The following is a 19,226-nucleotide window of genomic DNA, read 5'->3' on the forward strand; positions in this document are numbered from 1 at the left end:
TTTTGGAGGTTGGATACAGAACCCATAACCCCTTTATGGTGACTGAACTCTCGAAAAAGGATTTTCATGTTCCAAATACTATTTCTGGAAGTTCCTTGACATTTTCAAATGATTGGATACATACTCGTTTTGTTAAAAGGCGAGGTATCATGAAGGATATAGAAAACAAGACCATAGGAAAGGGCAAGGTCTATGGCAATCTCCGTGATTTTACACGACGGTCAGAGTTGATATGGTAGGCCGCAAGATCATTATTCTTCTGATTCCTTTTGGTAAGCTTACCAGATTTTCCTATATCATTTTTAATCCTCTCCCGGGCGTTTCTGAACTCCTTTTGAAGTTTCAAAACCTCGGATCGACTGTAACTAAGTTACCCATACGAATCCAACAGTAATTTGTAAGTTTCAACCCCAGACTTGCCTGGCAAGGTCTATGTTTTTATGAGGCCACGTTGATTAAACATTGAAACACAAAAATAATGTGATGGATCTTGCTGATTAATCAACTTTGACAGAATGGTGTGCTCTTGTTATTAGACATACTAAAAATTAACAAACAATAAAATTATGGACGTATTTCTTCCTAAAGTTGACCACCCTTCAGATTAATATTTTCCCCAACAAGGTTGACCAGCGGTATTAAAGTATGTCAAATATGTGGGGATTTTAGAATATGTGGTACCTAATCGGATGAAAATGCAAAAGAATTTATTAGGCAGATTAGACATGTATTTGTTTATCCTTTGAAAATCAATTACAATTAAGATCCGATCACATCATCTTTGTTTAATTGTAAATATTTAATTAAGTATTGATGTATTGGCCTTTATACATTTTTTGATAGTTGGTGGGATTACAAAAACAGTTAATTATCCATTTTGACAAAACATTAAAAAAACATATATATCAATAGTAAAAGTCCATCAAATTTTTAGATGTCTATGTTAAAAGTAAAGGTCACACAGAAACGTTAAGAACGCCTAATCGACCATAACTTTGAACAAAATGGAGAAACGGGGTAAACCTAATGTAGTGGTACACATTAGATTATTTTGAATCAGAAATGGCATTGGTGAAAAATGACGGAGGAGAAAAATAAAACATCTTAGCTTTGAATCGAGCAAGGTAAGACAGTTGGAACAAACAAAGAAGACTCTAAATTTTCTCAAGGCCAACTAAAATTCGGGAAACATTTTGTTCTTTTCTGAAGAAAAACATTTCACTGTTGATGCCACTGTGAATAAGCAAAACAACCCTTACATCCCAACCGAACATCAATTCAATGTCTCAGCTTCAATAATACATGTCTTCAGAACAAAGCATCCGATGGACAGCACAGGCAAAGTCTGCTCTCTTATTTTTGTGGAGAGAGGAGATGCAGATGCTTACACCGAACTTTTGGAAAAGGAATTGCTACCCTGGATCAGAGAAATGTTCGGGTATTACTTTGTTTTCACACAAGACGTACCTCCAAATCATCCCACCGCTAATACCCAGGCCTTCTTCATAGGTAACTTTCTAGACTTTTGGAATTTCAATATGTAATCACCCTCCTCTCCAGACGAGAACCCCTAGAACTACTCTATCCAGGGTGCCTGGAGGAGAGGTTGTAATCTACTCCTCACAAGAGTGTCCACCGTACAATCTCTAGAGGCTTTCATTATTAAGAAGTGGGTATAGCTTTAGTCTTAATACATAGTAAAGGTCTGCAAAGGATTTAAGCCAGGTATTTAGGCAATTAATAGAGCTGAGGGCTCACATATTGAATAAAAGTGGTACTGAGGACTATTTTCAGAGCATTTTGTTTTATGATTGTCCTCATAAAACCTCTCATTTTAAACAAAGCGTTAAAATCTCATAATTGACCATGACTTTTTAGTAAGTTAAAATAGATAACTCGAGTCAACGTTAAGTTTTATAGAAAATTATTTTATGCATGGATTTGTGCTCTAATGAGCTCCCATTCTAATTTGTTAACAATTTGCCATTTAAAAACGTAAATATTTAGTTTTTCACATATAAAAAATAAAATATTTGCCTCGAGCAGATCTATTTTAACAGCAATTTTGATTTAATTTTAATTGTTTGTGTGGAAAAATGGCTTGAGGTTAATATTGTAATATACTTACATATAAAAAACCTTTATATTCAATTGATATTTCTTTTTTTTAAACTCGATATAGTATAATTTATAGTAACATAATTTTAAAAAAATATCACCACGTAACCTTGATTAATTTCCACATCAAAAATATTAGAATCAAATCCATACTGTAAAGCTGTAGTACTCAAGTCTGTACTCGAAACTAATTGAACACAGAGTTGAATGGGGATAATCGTGACCAATTATTTCATTCTATGTAAAGTTGATAACCTGACATTTCATTCCCACTTTGAAGAGGGGTATTTAGTCAACTGATGTCTTTAAACTAGTTAGGTGTTTTTGTGTAGGGCTGAAGAGAGAGGGTAGGGCTGTCCGCAATGGAGATGAGTGATGACTAGTGACAGATGGGGGACGGATACGAATGATATATGGTGTTTATGGATTAGAAATGACGTCAAGATAAATCTTAATAGTGAATAGGAATGAAATTCTAATCTGTTGATCCTATTTATATCCGGGGAAATAGAATTAAATCTCAGCAATTCTCTTTTTTTTTCTTCTATTTCCCGAAGTATGACCACCATAAATCATTCATATCCGTCTCCTATCCATCACTTTTCATCGTACCACGCTGACTGCCAGGCCCTCCTTCTATAGCCTTACACAAAAACTACTAAGTAACTACTTAGAAAGTACTTTAAAGTTTAGAAACATAACCGTATGACGTCACTAAATATCCTTCTTCAAAGTGGGAAGGAGGATATATCCAGGGATTAATTTTACTGGGAATCGAATTACTAGGAATGAAGAAAAAGGGAATTAATTTACTAGGAATGAAATTTAAATTTTTTTTGAAGAAATGTAGATTTTTGAAATTTTTTGTGAATAAAACTGTGGATTTTGATTTTTTTTTTTTTTTGTGAATTTTCGTTTTAAATTTTTATGAACACCTGTGAATTTTTGAAATTTATTTTAAAAGAAATTCAATCATTTGCGAATGACTATAGATTTTAGATTTTTTTTTCTAAAAAATTCAACATATAAAGCCCCTTCCAAAGTATAACCCTCTGCAGGCCCATGCATCATTTTATTTCTATTATACAACTTTTGGAAATCATAACATAAGTAAAAAAAAAAAAAAAAAAAGGACTATATGCCAATTCACTTTTTGGCTTTTTTGATATGAACGTATTCACCTACATACGTTATAACTTACTTCTATCAATATTTTATTTCCTATTTGCTTCGGTTGCTATTGATAATTCTTCTGATTAGTCGGAATCGATACTTATCTCATAAATTAATGATTTCAATTTTATGTTGGCGATTAAAAACATTTGTTTATTTGAACTTAGACATTCTTACAGGTAGAGCAAGAGAGAAAAAGACATCAGTCATAAGTATAATTGTAAAATATATAAAGGTATACCAGTATGAAAAAAAAAACCACACAACCTGAACACAACATTGTAAAACAGATCCTTTGAAGAGCATTTAGGAAAAGAGCAGTCTAGATTACATGGGATTTCATTTACAAAAGGCATAAGCCAAGGTGAACATGCTTATAGTTGTAAATTCTAAGCAGTTTTTAGGGTGCTAGTTTTGTTGTTGGCAATCTAAGCAGTGTTTTCCATATCATATAGCTGTTATCATTACTAATTAATTAAATAAAGGGAAACCATCAAAGTAGCAGGTGGTCCATTGAAATCTGAACACAGACAAATGCCAAAATTAGTTTTTGTTGAGTAATTGAAATTAAATTGTAATTAGACATATTGAAGTATAAATAATTAGTAACAAAACGAAAGAAATCTGAGGTCCCTAGCTTACGCACAAGTCGCGAAAATACTAATTGAACGTGATTGACGAATTTCGATTCACGAACTCCTTGACTTTGGACCTCTTTAGGACCATTGTCAACGCCGTCAGCAAGTGTGAAACGTTGGAGAGGAAGAACTCTTGTTCATCTAATTATGGGACTAATCATTTTCAAAGGAGGACACTTCCTTAAGAACAACATATTCAATAATTTGTTTCTTTTAAATGAAGATCACTGATAGATATTAGATCAGGAAAAAATATATTTACATTGACATTGACGGTAAATACATTTAACTCTGACAATATAAAAATAATTTTAAGGTCTAGTACATCTGCAAAATATTTAAGCAAAATACACGAGAGTGTTCCCTTATAATATGTTATTTTTTGCAATTTTTCAATGATTATAATATTTAAGCATTCAGATATTTGAGATCTTATATATATATTTACATTGTCCCAAGGGTATAGAATGTCTTGCATCGTAGTATCAGCACAGAATGAATTTTTTCCAAAGGCGACTATCATTTTTCATTTATATAAAATACATTATATGAATAAAATGCTAATTCAATTATTGTTGATGTTTTTTTAGAAGAAATCGAGTAGGGGCATCCACAGGGGAAAGCTTACAGCGCGCTGCCGTTGTTTAACATCGAACTTTGATCACCTACAACAGTTAGGACGTTATTTGTTGTTTTGGGTTCTAGCAGAAGTGTTTGGGGTCAGGTGAAAAAATGGCATCAATTCAACAAGTATTTATTCCACAGTGGGCAGAGTGTTCTGTTTCAATCTGCACCGGAGGAGACACACCTTGAGATTGCAAATGCTTAAGCCAGGAAAGGTCCTTTGTTGGAGAGTGAGGAAATAAGTGGAAAAGTTTGCAGTTGATTATGAATCGACTGCAATGCTGATCAAAAAAAAAAAAAGAAGAAGACTACCAGAAAGATCCGGAATTCTTTGAAAATATTTAAAAAAATAACAAATTTCCAAATCGATACGGGCCATGGCCAGAAATCTAAACTGTTCTAAGAGGCAGCTCCGGAAGAGTGTAGCATATGATTTACAATACAAGTCATACAAGGTGAGAAGAGATCAACTTCACAAAAGAAAAGACTTACGTTGTCCTGACTGTCATAATTTTTCGTTGACTTTTTTTGGCCTCCAATCTCACTGGACCTAAAATCCCTCAGACATCTTTGTGTAACATTTTTCCGAGGTCGAGTTGAGACCATTTTGGACGCAAAACACGATTTTTCTGGCTGTAAAAAAAGTAAAGAGACCTACTTCTAAGCAGTTATTAAAATACTCAATTGATAAGGATATTGTTTATCGAGAAAAGTCTATTTTTTTACTATAACGATACTCATTAATTATAAGTTTGCTCATTATCAGCCTCAAGGACAACCTCCAACCACATCTAGAACTCTTTGCAGACATTGGCCACGTAGTCTGCTGGTTATCTTCAGAGCATTAATATTAGGGTGGTGGACTTTGCAGGCCTTCTTCTCAATTTGCCACCAAATGGAGTAATCTTGTGGGTTCATATCTGAGTTCTGAGGGGGCCAAAGGATCTTGGACCAGAAGTGCATGTTGCGACCCATCCACTCTTGTATAATGTTAGTAGTATGGCCCAGAGCCCCGTCCTGTAGATGCCCCAGTTGGACTGCTTAATGGTATTGGTGATCCATGGGACCTTCAACACCATCACGTTGTCGGCCGCAGATAACCGGTATGCAACAGAATACCAAATTGGAGGTATTTTTTCTCCAGTGATGCCACAACCCCAAATATCATCACAGAGGCCGGATATTTGGTCTAGGTGACTGTCCTGAAACTGTTGTCAGCCTTACTAAAATATATCATAAAACAAAATTTTGCTTATTGAAGATGTGGTCAATAGTAGAGGTCTTTTTATCAGAGAAAATAATCAACTGGTTACTTTTGTGCTTCAAGAGTTGTTGACATCGTTGAAATTTTTTTTTTTTTTTTTTGAATAACGGACAAGAGATACCTCTCAATTCTTCAAAGCGACTTTCTTCCAGCTTTTCGGATAGCTTTGCCCATAGTAAACCGATGAAACTTCTTCTTCTTAGTGCACTCTGATATCTTCATCGTTGGGTTGACTTTAAAGCCCTCTATGATGACTTAAGGCTCTGTTCCATGTCAGAGCCTTAAGGAAAACTTAACCCGGTTGTCATAGTTTGTTTTGGACTTTATTAAATCTAGTGTTTACCTTCAAAGCTCGCCAGTCTTTAACATCATGGACTTATTTATGTAGGGCAAAGCTGATGACACACCAACTAATCCTCTTGAAATACAAAATACAATGTCCTTATTTCTGAGGTCGAGTAATTATTAATTATCACGGATATGTCACCAAAAATTGACCTTTTATATATATATGGATAATAAATTATAAAAACTGTATATTAAGGTAAGGAAGAACTTTTGTATTTGTTGTTGATGAGTTACTTTGTCTATTTATTTGTATTTTAATGTCTATAATTTTGTGTGGAGGGGGAGATTGTCCTGTAAGTATATGATTTGATACTGAGGCTTAATTTTTTTTTAATACTACAAGCTCACAATTAACAAGTGCTATATAAATTTTACACAAGCAAATTTATAGTATTAAAAATCAAGGTAACACCTCATAAAATGTTACAAGTATCTTGTCTGGCATACATTACTTTGAATAATTTAAAATGAATAAAAGGTTGTTATTGTCCTAACCACAATAAAAAAAAAAGATATTAATTGAAATTAAAAAATAATTTCTCGTATTATACGGAATAAAAGAGTCGTACGTCTACAACGCAGGTTTCATATAAAGCGGATTTTTCTTGTTGCCAAAAAAAGAACGACACCCTGTATCTTGATTTAAATTTTAGCATGTAACAAGCATGGACGTACTGGGCAAGGTATTGGGGAAAGAAAAAGAGAAGACCGTCACGTTATTAAAGAGTTAATCATCGCAAAAATAAGAGTCTTCCTTTTGGGATATTGTTTTCTCCAATTATTCAATTAACTTAGCTGATGTAAAAGATAAAACAAACTCCTATGAGTATCAGGGGGCGTTTGTGTGTGTGTGTGGGGGGGGCTGAGGTTTTTCTTTAGAGGGAGATGCGTTAACTTTTGTTTCTTTTGATAGAATGTTTTTTTGTTTTTTTTTAAATATAAATGTCAAATTTGACAAACAACTATTCCTTTTAAAAGACCATTTTTTTAATGAAAATAATTTTTATTTTTTAGAAACATAAAAACTTGAATAGACTAAGTAAATGATGTGATCTGTGTCTCTGACAAATAATCAAGGTTTTATATTAATGAATGATGATGAGGACGATGATTTATAAACTGCTAATACTTATAAGACTTCTCTCTGCCTGAGTGTTTTAAATGAGGGAATTACATGGATTCTAATGGAACATCGAGGGTACGAATATTCAGAAATACTATAGAGATGGAAAGGAGGGAATTGGAAAAAGTACACAAAAAATGTAATCATATTGTGTAAAAATCAGAATTTGAATTAAATAAGAAAATTTGAATACCCTTTCTGTCAAAATTACAAGAGTTTGTATTCAACCATCGTACAAGTTTTAATTCAAGACGTTGTGGAAAAAGTAATTTCATATTTTCGTTTTATTTCAGTGCTTTAGGTATAAGAAGTACTGCAATGATCCAATTTAAGCCAATAATGACCCTTTTTGTTTGCCATTTTATTGGCAACAATTAATGCAACTTAAAAATGCCCTTCTCGTCCCTATTGGTAAAAACTCGAGCAGCCAATTTTCACAGGCCTCTATTGAGGCAATATTTGTAGCTCTAAGCACGCTTTTCATAGATAGGTACAGGCAATATTCACTTAGTATCAGGTCTGGACTGAAGAGTGGATAAATAAGAACTTCCCATCCGAGCTCCAAGAGCTTCCGGCGCATCATCATTGATATATATTCATTCTTGTGCTCCATGATTTAGGTGTCTCTAGGACCACAGTCTACACCGGCAGAAAGTCTATAATGTTGGAAAGGAGTATGGACCTTATAAAAAAGGCCAAATTGGGCCTGGAGGAGTTTAAAGAAATAACCTAAGATTATCCACTCAAGTGCAAGAGGACCCATGCAAGACAGCATGGGGTTTCACACCAGACTGTATAGAGAGCTATACAAAACTAAGTGGAAAAAGACTTGTGAGGGTGGATAGGCAACTCTTTGACAAGAGCAATGAAAAAAACCCATCTCCTCCATTGGAAGACCCTTTTGAACTCTTTTTTTTTTGACACTTTTGGGCCCCATTGAGCCCTGATGTCAACCCCCTTGACTACACTTTTGGAGTGCACATCGAGGGGAAGGCCTGCAGCGTCCGTAATCCTAAATCTGAGTCCTTCAAAGTCACTGTCAGGCACCAGAGGAGTACATGAATTATTAAACCTTAAATCCCATGGTCAACCACTTGTTAGAGCACATTTTGAGTCACCATTTCATCGATATGGGCTCATAAATATATTTTCTTGCAGTTCAATGCATAAAAAATCATACACGTTCGTTCGAATACGCTGTCACAATGAATGGACATCTGAACAGTTTGGTAGAGGGCTATAAAAACACCCTGTGGGGTCTGTTAAAAAAACAATATGATTGTATTTTTCCGAGGACGATTAAGGGTTACGAGAGCTCATCTATTTATTGTTTTAAATTTGTTGAAATTCTATTGTTAATTAATAAATGGAAAGTGTTCAGATTCTAAGGAATCACTCGGTATATGAATCCTTGAATAAAGAATGCAAGGGATTGGTGAAATTGTACTATTATTTTTTTCTCCTAAAAATATACTCTACCTTTTTCTAGGTATATATATTGGTACAAGTAATCAACCTCGTTTCCTGTCTGTCAGGCCATTAACCATACTTTTAAAGAAGAACAAAGTGGAGGAAATGTAGGTCAAACAATAATGAAAACTAAGTAAGGGTGGGGGAGGGAGGATAAAGGGGGGAACTGCTTTCTTATCAATAGGATTTTACTCTCTCTTTCTCTCTATTAAAAAACTAAATGGAAATTCCCCGACCCCCTTATCCTCCAATCAATTTTATTACCTGCAGTGTGGCGACTCAAACCCTCTAATCTCTAACCCAATCTGTGATGAGTTTAAATACTATATTTAACTATCAATCGTGTCGAATAGTTCCTCTTTTACCAGAAATAAAAAGCCTACAGCCCCCCGCCGGCAAATAGATTGGCAGGTCTTGACGACGCTGTCATGATATCATCTCGGAGCACATCCAAATTTGGATTAGAGGTACCGGTGACATTCTTCTCCAAGACACAGATCAAGAACAAAGTCCAGGAGGTTGATGTCAGGTCTAAAGAAACACCAAATTGATATTGTTGCATATGATAGTAGTAGATCAAAACGTCGACAGACAAAACGTCGACCGGCAAAATGTCGAATGGACAAAGCGTTAACCGTACAAAATTTCGACTGATAGAACATGTACCAGAAAATAATATATTTCAAAATATGAAAAACTGTTTCGACGACATTTCACTCCAGACATTTCCACCCCTAGATATTTACCCCCCTACATTAACTAACAGTAAGGACGCTCGCAAACCTATCTTTCTACTTCGAATTTTGGGACTATTTAGGGTACCACAGGGCCTCAAAATGAGATGGAACCCGAAACAGTCTCAAATTTTGAGGGTCTTTTCGGGGTTTAAATGGAGACAACTCAAAACCAAATTGTTACATTGCATCAGTAGAAATGAGATTTGTGTACAAACTCGAGAAGAAGGCGGGAGCGAGACATATGGTACTCCTGAATTAAGGCTCTTGTTAATATCAGCTGCCTGTTATATGATTTTGGAGGGAGAAAAAGATATATTGCTATTAAGAGGAAAAACCTCTACATTTAAAATAAGATTAATGTAGGCCAAATATTATAATTATATTGAAATTCTTTTATATTTTATTTTCTTAGGGTTTTTAAAATAATATCGAGCAGGGATAGGCAATATTCCTTGTTTTAGGGGGGAGGGGGGACATTGACGCACACACGACTTATTAAACTCTGAAAAAAAAAAAAAAAAAACACAAATATCAAACGTTTTTCCTTTTCTAATCGATACACTTAGATTTTTCTTCACACGGATCCCTTCTTTAATTATGATTAAAGATTATTGGTTCTTTGTATGAGTGCAAGAAGAAGGCAAAAGCGAGGCATATGGTACTCTTTTTTTTTTTTTTTTTTTTTTTTTGAAAATATCAACTGTCTGTTGTTTTATTTTTGAGAGAAAAAATGAGTTACTACCATAAAAAGGAGAATTTTGACATTCAAAAAAAAAAAAAAAACATTAGTGAAGGAAAAGACTCACAATTTATTAAATAATGAAACAAAGAGAAGAAATAGCATCAACTGTTTTTCCTTTTCTAATCGTTATTCTTAGTTTTTTCTTCACACACATCCCATCCCGTCTTTATGTATAAGTTGGCCTAAATGTTTAATTTTTCTTTATATCTCAAAATTGGGAGAAAGTGACATTGAATAGTTAAAATTAATTGATTGTATCTTTTTAAACAATATTCAAATGACTTTTCTAAATGAAGAGCATATATTATTGGACTAAGAGAAAAGTTATCTCGACTCAATCGATCTCAATTGCTCGAATAAGTTTTGTCGTACGATGAAACAATCATTGGAGTTTTTACGTTATATTTATGACTGTTGATAGTAATTTTCTATTAGAGAAGTTAATGGATTAGATGACAAAGAAGTTCCTCTCCATGATACCTATTATATTCCTCCTGTTATTTCACTGTAGTAGTAGTACATGGTCGATATAAGAAAAAGTCATAGTGGTATAATTAATGAGGTGCAATCTCCTCCGGCCTAAGTCCTTGGTTCGATTCCCCCAGAAACATTTCATAAGATACAAACTCAGAAGCTCCTCCATATAATGAGGCCTTCCATTTAATTTCATGACCATTCAAAGTACTAATTGTCCGAATATCTCGAAAAAGTCATCATTCAATAATATATTCTTCCTTCTGCGATATTTGAAGTTCAACTATCCCTTGTTGCTGTCTCCAATTTCAAGATGGAAAGATTAGTTATTGGGTTTGTGGGTAAAGTTACAAAATTAATCTAACAAATTGGTGAGATGTTTAAATAATATTTTTAACTTATATTATATCCTCCTTTATCAGCAATAACAGCTTAGCCACGCACGCCGGCAAACAGATTAGAAGCTCCTTACGATGAAGTCTGTGTCTATAACATACCACACTGGCAAATCTAAATATGGATAACAGTACCTGTTATCCATACATTTAAGATACATTTCCGGACATACACACCTTGAACTACAAATCCGAGGGGGTTGAGGTCAGGACTGGAGGAAGGTCACATGGAGGCAGGCCATAAGTGCCCCTATTGTTTATGCAAAAGTTTTGGTAGTTCTTGGATGTATAGGGTTGTAGGCACTCTGGATGAAGATGCGAAAGGGCTCTGCATTTTCTAGGTACTGACACCGGCGCAGAGGAAATTGGACACACATTCCCTTAATATTGGTCCTTGGACATTTTTGAACATAGAGACACTGAATTGAAACAAAACTTGTTTATACTTGTTTCAGCTATTGTTTGCTGCATAATGAAACGTCGTAATCAAAAATAGGTGAGATAAAAGTTCCAATTGAATATGCTACTTCAAATAAAAGCCTTAAAAATCAGTCAAGAAGTTTGGACGTCTTTGCTATATCATCACCTTTTCTCAAACAGTGTTCCTAACTAATAGTTGGATTTATCTAAAAGTTCCATAACATATATACAGTTACTCATGTGTAAAACTTTACTCATTTAGTCCAGTCCGTCTTACTTAGGACTGGTCCTTTAGACGGTCAGTCCTTCTGACTCTCAGTAGAAGAACTGTTTAAAAAACGAAGAGATATAGTTGAGAGACTTCATCATGAACCGAGATTAATAGGTTTTAGGACTGATATGCAGGAATGAACTGTACCAGACCGAGACTGAACTGGACCGCAGTCTTGAGTCCTAAACAATGACCGCCACGACACTATCTAGCGGCGAAAGTAAATAATTTATTTTTTTTATCCATTTTGTAAGTTTGCCCTTTAATAAAAAGAAATTTGAAGACTATTGAAAATATGTTAAAATGATAAAAAATCGTCCAAAATGAATGCCTTGCTTTACTTTTTTAGTCTAATTCATATATATGGGCCGTCAACACAAAATCAAATTACAATTATTTTTCTCAAAAGGCGGTATGGATAAAGTTTGTATTCTTTCACTTATTATCGTTTATTTCTATTAACAAGTTATTCTTATAAACAACTTCGATGTGTCCCTATTTTCAAATAAAGAAACCAAAATTAATCCTCAGAATAATTTTATGAGAAATTGACACATTTCTTGGTTGAAAGGAGTCACATTGTTGACAATATAAGTTTCTTAAATCAAATAAAGGTTTTAAAATATATAGATAAACTAACTTATTCTATTAGTTTGAATAATGAGAATACAATTTACTTAAATATAGCTATAAAATATTGGGTTTCTTTATTTTACAGGAGGGTCCAGGAGATTTAGGAACATCTTTAAAAGCTTATAATGTACGAATCAGTTGGGGTTGCACTACATTTGTACCTTTATTGAAAGTTATTAATAACATTCCATTATTTATAATGAAATCCGCCTCTCTTGATAACCTTGGCTACACGACTTCGAAAGCTTTGGTACACCCGGGCAACCTCGTGCGGATCAAGCACATACTTGTTATGGTTTTTCACTTTTAACTTATATTCCCTGGATAGTAGTTCAAGGAAGAAATTCCAACAAGGACAACAAATTGCAGGAGTTTTTGGCCAGATATGTCATGACTTTTGGACGGCGGATTTTGACCTTCGAACAGACAGACATGAACTAGTGCAATTTCTATCTCTGTGAAATGGTGGAGCATGATACCTCTGCCAATTATCATTCGTCTGTAGAGGAACTGAAGAAGTCCATTATCTGTGTAATGATAATGGTGGATCTGGACGAAGTTGTTCTCCCTAACATCTAGAAGAAGTTAAAGTGAGGACCCTATAGCCTATTTTGATTATTCGTTCTGATTGCATGCTGAGATCAAGTAATGAAGAGTACGTCATGGAAGTTTGGAGTCAGTGGAATAAAGCTTTTGTGCAATATTGGATTAAAATGGATCCGGACTACATCTGTAAAGTATGCTTCTCTTCCCTAAAGATTCCTAAATTTCCTTAAAAATTGAATGGAGAAATAGCTAGAGATTTGGATTACTATAATATAATATATTCCAAGAAATATTTAAAGCTTCAAGAATAATACGAGGGTCGTCTGAAAATATCTGACCTAACAAAGATACACGACATTTTTTTTTTAATGTATCTTTTTTTTTCAACATACATAATCTCTTTGAACCTTTACATACTTCTACCATGGATGATGGGACAATGTTTTTCTGAGTAATCGACAACTCATTATGTGTTCTTCACCATTACTCTTCAGAACGTTGTAAAAAAAAACGACTCTTAATTTCTCAAAATTTGTATAGTAGAAATAAGAAAAAATAACAAGTTTCCCGGGGATATACATATAATTTCACAAATATGATTTTTCATATAAGTTTTGCAATGATTGTCACGTACAAATGCTCTTAATAATAAATAGTTCTAATTTATCGTCAAGACGAAATGATTAGAAATGGATATATTTTATTTGAAAGAGGCCATGAATCGTGGTCAAATTACGGTTCTCATGAATCATATATAGTTACAAAACATATTTTAGAGATGGATTAGGTTTAAATTTTCTGCGCCATTAAAATTATTTTTTTGGGCTTGTAAAGATTGAAGGTGATATCTCATGAGTCAAACAACTCATGTATCAAAACATGTGTTGTTTTTCTTACGCATTGTTTTGATTTGATCAAAATCAGACGAAAGAAGAGTCAATAGAAATCAAAAAGACAATGGATTTCGGATCCTTTCGACGCAGATATTCATCCAAAAAGAATTTTAAACATATTGGGGTTGAACGTGGGTACAGTGCAGAACGTCAGGGTGGCCAAAGAGAAGGGAAAATGAGTCAAAGGAGAGGCAGGCAAGTGAAAGAAATGGCTTGAAGCGAAATGAAACATTTCTGAAATCCCTTGATGCAAAGATCAAGGTAGATATAACAGTATCAATGCACCGCTTGGGTGACGAGTTCTACGTAGACGAGATCACCATCAGGAGAGCAGTCCATGATGAACTCGGCCTTCAGACCTCCAAGACATCTCCTTAGCGAAAAGATCCTTTTCATCACAAAAAAGTCCGTAATTATTGAATGAGTCATCCGGCGACGGGCAGTAAGATCTTCACAGTTCACCAGGTTTTGAACTACAGAAACTACAAGTTTATAGCCGCATCACCTGATGAAGTCTAGGGCACCTTCAGAAAATAACAGATGGCCCAAACAATGTGATTGGAAGTTGTGGGCTCTGATAGGAAGAAATTGGATCCCTTCTTCTTAAAGCCCAATGAGAAAATCCAGGGCAAAAGTTTTTAATAAAATTTTAACTTCTACGTTTATAATAAAAAGTTATGCAGGTTTTGATTTTGCTTTTTGATCACGTAAAAATTTCACTTTTGCACTCTATAAATCTCTTAAATCTAATATGTCTATAAATATTGCGCTTCATGTTGTATGTACAGAGTAAAAAATATCCATGCAACTATCAGTCATTATGTTCTGTGGTTAGTATTTTTGTACCTGAATTATGTAGGTACAACTGAATCAAACGTTATCAATTTCTCCTCTTATTAATTTTTGCTCAAGAATATGTTTTTAATTGACAGACCATTTATTCCGTAATGGTATGACCTGAGGGGCGTGGTATTTCAACCAGCGGTATGTACTTTAAAAAGTTTGAGAACCAGTGGTTTAGACAATTTTAATATACAAGCCAAAGTCTAATATACCAACAGATTACCAAGTAATTTTATTAGTCCAAGATGTAAAACGTCTAAAAAATATTTATTTTTTATCCACTTCCTATTTAAATAATAATAAAAACTTGGGAAAAGTAGTTTAAAACAACTTTGAGTTCGGAAAAACTATTGAACATCTCCCCATGTCGCTTTTATAAATAGAAAATATATAGTATAAATTAAGCGATAAAATATGAAAGTTCCATGTTAAATCTGTACAATAGTTTGTCCAATTAAAATTAAACTATAATTGCTAAAACACTTGATAGATATATCAGGAAATTAACTGCAGAACAAATTAAGATACATAACTCAATTCGAATTTATGCAAAGGTTTTACGCTGTACCGAACAGCCAATCTAGTTCCTTATGTTTTTGCATATTGTTGTTTGTTTTTGGTCCCCATTATTACTGCAAACTTTAAAAATTGATATTTATTTAACTTGGTCTGAAGATGAAATATGGTCACTGTAAGAGGCCATTAAATTTGAAAACTGATTCTCAAAGGTCAACGTAGTAGAAACGATTGACGTTTGCACCTTACCAGGAGCTAGGTTACTAGGTTAATATGATTTGACAAAAAGGATATTAAGAGTTTATTGCTTTAACCACAGGGGACCAGAAGCTTTGGCAGACCATGGATACCTCGTGCAGACCCGTCTCTGCCATTTTACAGTTAATGAGCTTCTTGGGCCTCAGTGACGAATAATACTTCACACAGGCTCGACCCACCCCTGAGATAGAAATGCTTCCGTTCATGATTGGGCTGTCTTCCGGCCAAAAGCCCTGCTTCAAAAATTGAACACATTTTGTTTCAAAGACATCCTACACCAGTGAACTTCCTGTTGACCAAGGATATCAAACAAGACGGATCTCATTAGAAATAATTGAAAAAAATTAACTATAAATTGAAATAAATTTTGTACTAGTAAAATAATAGAAAATACTTAAATTGCCTATTTGAGCTTAACGCAAAGCTAAGAAATGACATGCTATACATTTTATTTTGTTACATAACATTATAGATATTTTGTTTGGTGTCCTAACAAGATTTTTTGGTGATTGTCATTTAACTTCCTTTTTTGATCAAAAATACTCAGATTTCAACGAACAATGAGTATTTATGAATTTTGACGAGGTTGTCTGCGATACATCAAATAATAATATTAAATTTGTAATAATTATAAGAAAATCCATTATCACCACAAAAAACAAAAATCGATTTTTTTTTCTTTCTGACAAAATGGAAGATAGTTTTATACAATTTGGGGTATAAAAACTCCCAGTGAGTTAAGAAAGGGTTAATGAAAAATAAACAATAAACTTTCGATAATCCTTGTTTGTGTGTCTTTTTAAGGATGCATTTTGATGCAAATTGTATCATATATGATACAATATACAGTAAAACAACATTTATAAAGATATAAATATGGGGGAAAATGAGAGCACCCCCCCCCCCCATTAGAACTAGTGAATCATCATTACAAACATATGCATTAAAACTCATAACAAGGTATAATTTCATGGAACACATTACAAGTTTTTATTGTACATATATTCTTGTACTTTTATTGCGTAGCATAATATCATATGTGGTACATTAACAAAAAAAAAAAAAATCTTGAACATTGCAAGAAAAAGATCAAATCCTAAGTTATACTTACTTCCTATTTTACAATCCCAATTATTCATAAAGCTGTTTGAGTCAATTATTGGCATATTAATCAGGATACTGGGATGAGTTAAGATACACAATACTACTAAGAGGATCTTGGGTTGGCAAGGTCGATTGCATCTCTCCAAATAAAAAAAATAGGCGGTAAATCCCTCAAAAGAGTTAAAAGGCCTTTATTGTCGCACAAGCAGCATGACAAGAGGCATAAAAAGGGTCAAAAAACTTTTGAACATGAGAAAACAAAATCCAGTCGACATCCTTGTATTTTCAGATGAGAAGACTTTCAAGGTGTTTGTATTTGTTTATCCGGCTAAATTATTCGGTATTGACATTCCCGAACGTACCCCTGGATGACTCCACCAGGTATGTGACGAACACAAGGCATGCTGCGTCTTTGATGATAGTGGGACTCATCACCTCCAATTGGGAAAGATGAAACCAATCTGATTCCCCACCGAATACCGCCATAAAGTTGACGATTACCTCGACATCTTCGAGGAAAAGGTAGTTTGATGGCTCCTGAAATTGACCAGGGAGGGGTCTAGCGTATTACAGGAGGATGGGGCCCTCGCACACACAGCCATAGTTGTGTAACACTTATTCGGTAACAATCTCCACAAGAACGTTGATTACTGGGCTAAGAACTGCCCCCAAAGTCCTGACCTCAACTCACTGGACTGCAGCATCCAGGCACGTATGGAAGCCCACTTCGCCACACCAACCCTAACTCCCTCATGGCCGTGGTGGACAAGGCCTAGGCCTCAATATCCGCCAAGTACCTTTGGAAAACCTGCCAAACCTTCTGACCTCGCCTTGAGTGCTGCATCGCTGCTGTGGGCTGCTTTATTGATTAAAAATGGTAATCATAAGAATACAAATCTTGTAGGTACCAAGTAGTCCATTAAAATCTGAACACATTGAATTTCAAAATTATCAAGATATTATTTAATAATTAACATTATAATTTCAACAAAATTAATAGTATAAACTGATATGTGTCAGAGCTCTATTAAGCATGAATGTAGGCAGCGGTAGAAATCCTGACGCCTACTTCGGATGCAGTTATCTGATTTGGCGTCCCAGTACTGCCTGACAATGATTTTGAGGGAAGACTTCTCCTCAAAATGCACCAAAAAGGTTTAGTCGATGGTGTTGGCATTAGGTCTATAGGGGTGGGTAAAGAGTGTTGAAAAAGAGTTCAAAAGGTACTCAAAAGAATAATTCAAAAGGTGTTTCTCACGAAGCCCACAGAAGCCCACCTGGACTTGATGGGATTATAGTGGTCTGTTTTCTTTAGCTCCTCTGTTTCCAGTTTGGCCTTTATTACAGAGCCCATCTTCTTCTACGATGTTTTGGGCTTTCTAACTATGTAGAAGGTGGTCATAGAGATACCCAACTGCTTGGAGTACGCGAATGGGTATTGTTGATCCTGTTCAAGTGTCATTTTCTCAACTTGCTGAAGAGCTCAAGTTTAAAAAAAAAAAATTACTTATTGTAACTAACTGTTGAAGCTCTAATATATTGAAATATGAATTAATTTCAATTTCTCAACCTCTCAATTATTGAATTTGAAATTTTCAAATTTCAATGGATCACATTATTAGTATACATATAAGAGAATAATTCATGGACATATTTGAGTCCTTTTAAGCTTATTATTCAGCAAACTGGGATAAGTTAAGGTTAATAAGAATTGTAGCTTTAGTTATGCTTGATCAAAGGTACTTATATCGACCCGGGTTTTTGTCCAAATATCTTGAATAATAACCTTGCATGTGAGACAAATATGTCTATGAATTATTGATTTGTATTTTACAATATACAGGATCATTTTTGATAGCTTGGACAAGGTATTCAAGAGATTTGTGAGTTTGGATTTCTCCGAATGAAATATTTACCTCGTCAACATAAAACAATCTTCAATAAATATCAATAAAAAGAGAAAATTTTAACTCAATACCTTTTTTTTTGAAAGACTAAGAAAAACAAGTGCTTTTGAAAATTTCGACTCTGGGTCATCTAGTGGCTTTAAGTTTTAGTAAATATATTAGTTTTTTCTAAGGTCCTTACATGAATCATTATTTAAAATAAGTCTGGCCGATAGTTGAAACTGCGTTTATATTTTAGGTCGTCATAAATATATAGTAAGGATCTTTTTATTTTTATTCCAAGATTTCAGGTCATCGAAATTTTCCTACATGACTTTAAATTAAACTTAAAATATCTCCAATATAACATTTCCGAATGCTATTGTGTAGGAGGAATGTGGCTTCTAGCAGTACAAAAAAGTGAGACACCCAAATTAACCCTTCCTAAATGCGAACTCTGGTTATATTGACTTTTTTTTCCTTCACGATTAAGGAAATTTTTTCAATTCTTATTAGTATATTATCCATTCGAAATATAGAACTCCTTATCAATACACTTGTGTTGTTATTGTTCAGTAATCTATATTCATGCAACTTAATCACCTTATTATATCTAAATTTATAAATAAAAATCAAAAAGTAAATTAAACAAAAATCAATCAAAAACGACATTTTTTAAAGACATTTTTATTCTATAACTTAATAATAATAATTGCAACTACATAAATAAAGTCCATTATTTTACTCAAC

Source organism: Lepeophtheirus salmonis, chromosome 9, assembly GCF_016086655.4.
Source record: "Lepeophtheirus salmonis chromosome 9, UVic_Lsal_1.4, whole genome shotgun sequence".
NCBI classification, from domain to species: Eukaryota; Metazoa; Arthropoda; class Copepoda; order Siphonostomatoida; family Caligidae; genus Lepeophtheirus; species Lepeophtheirus salmonis.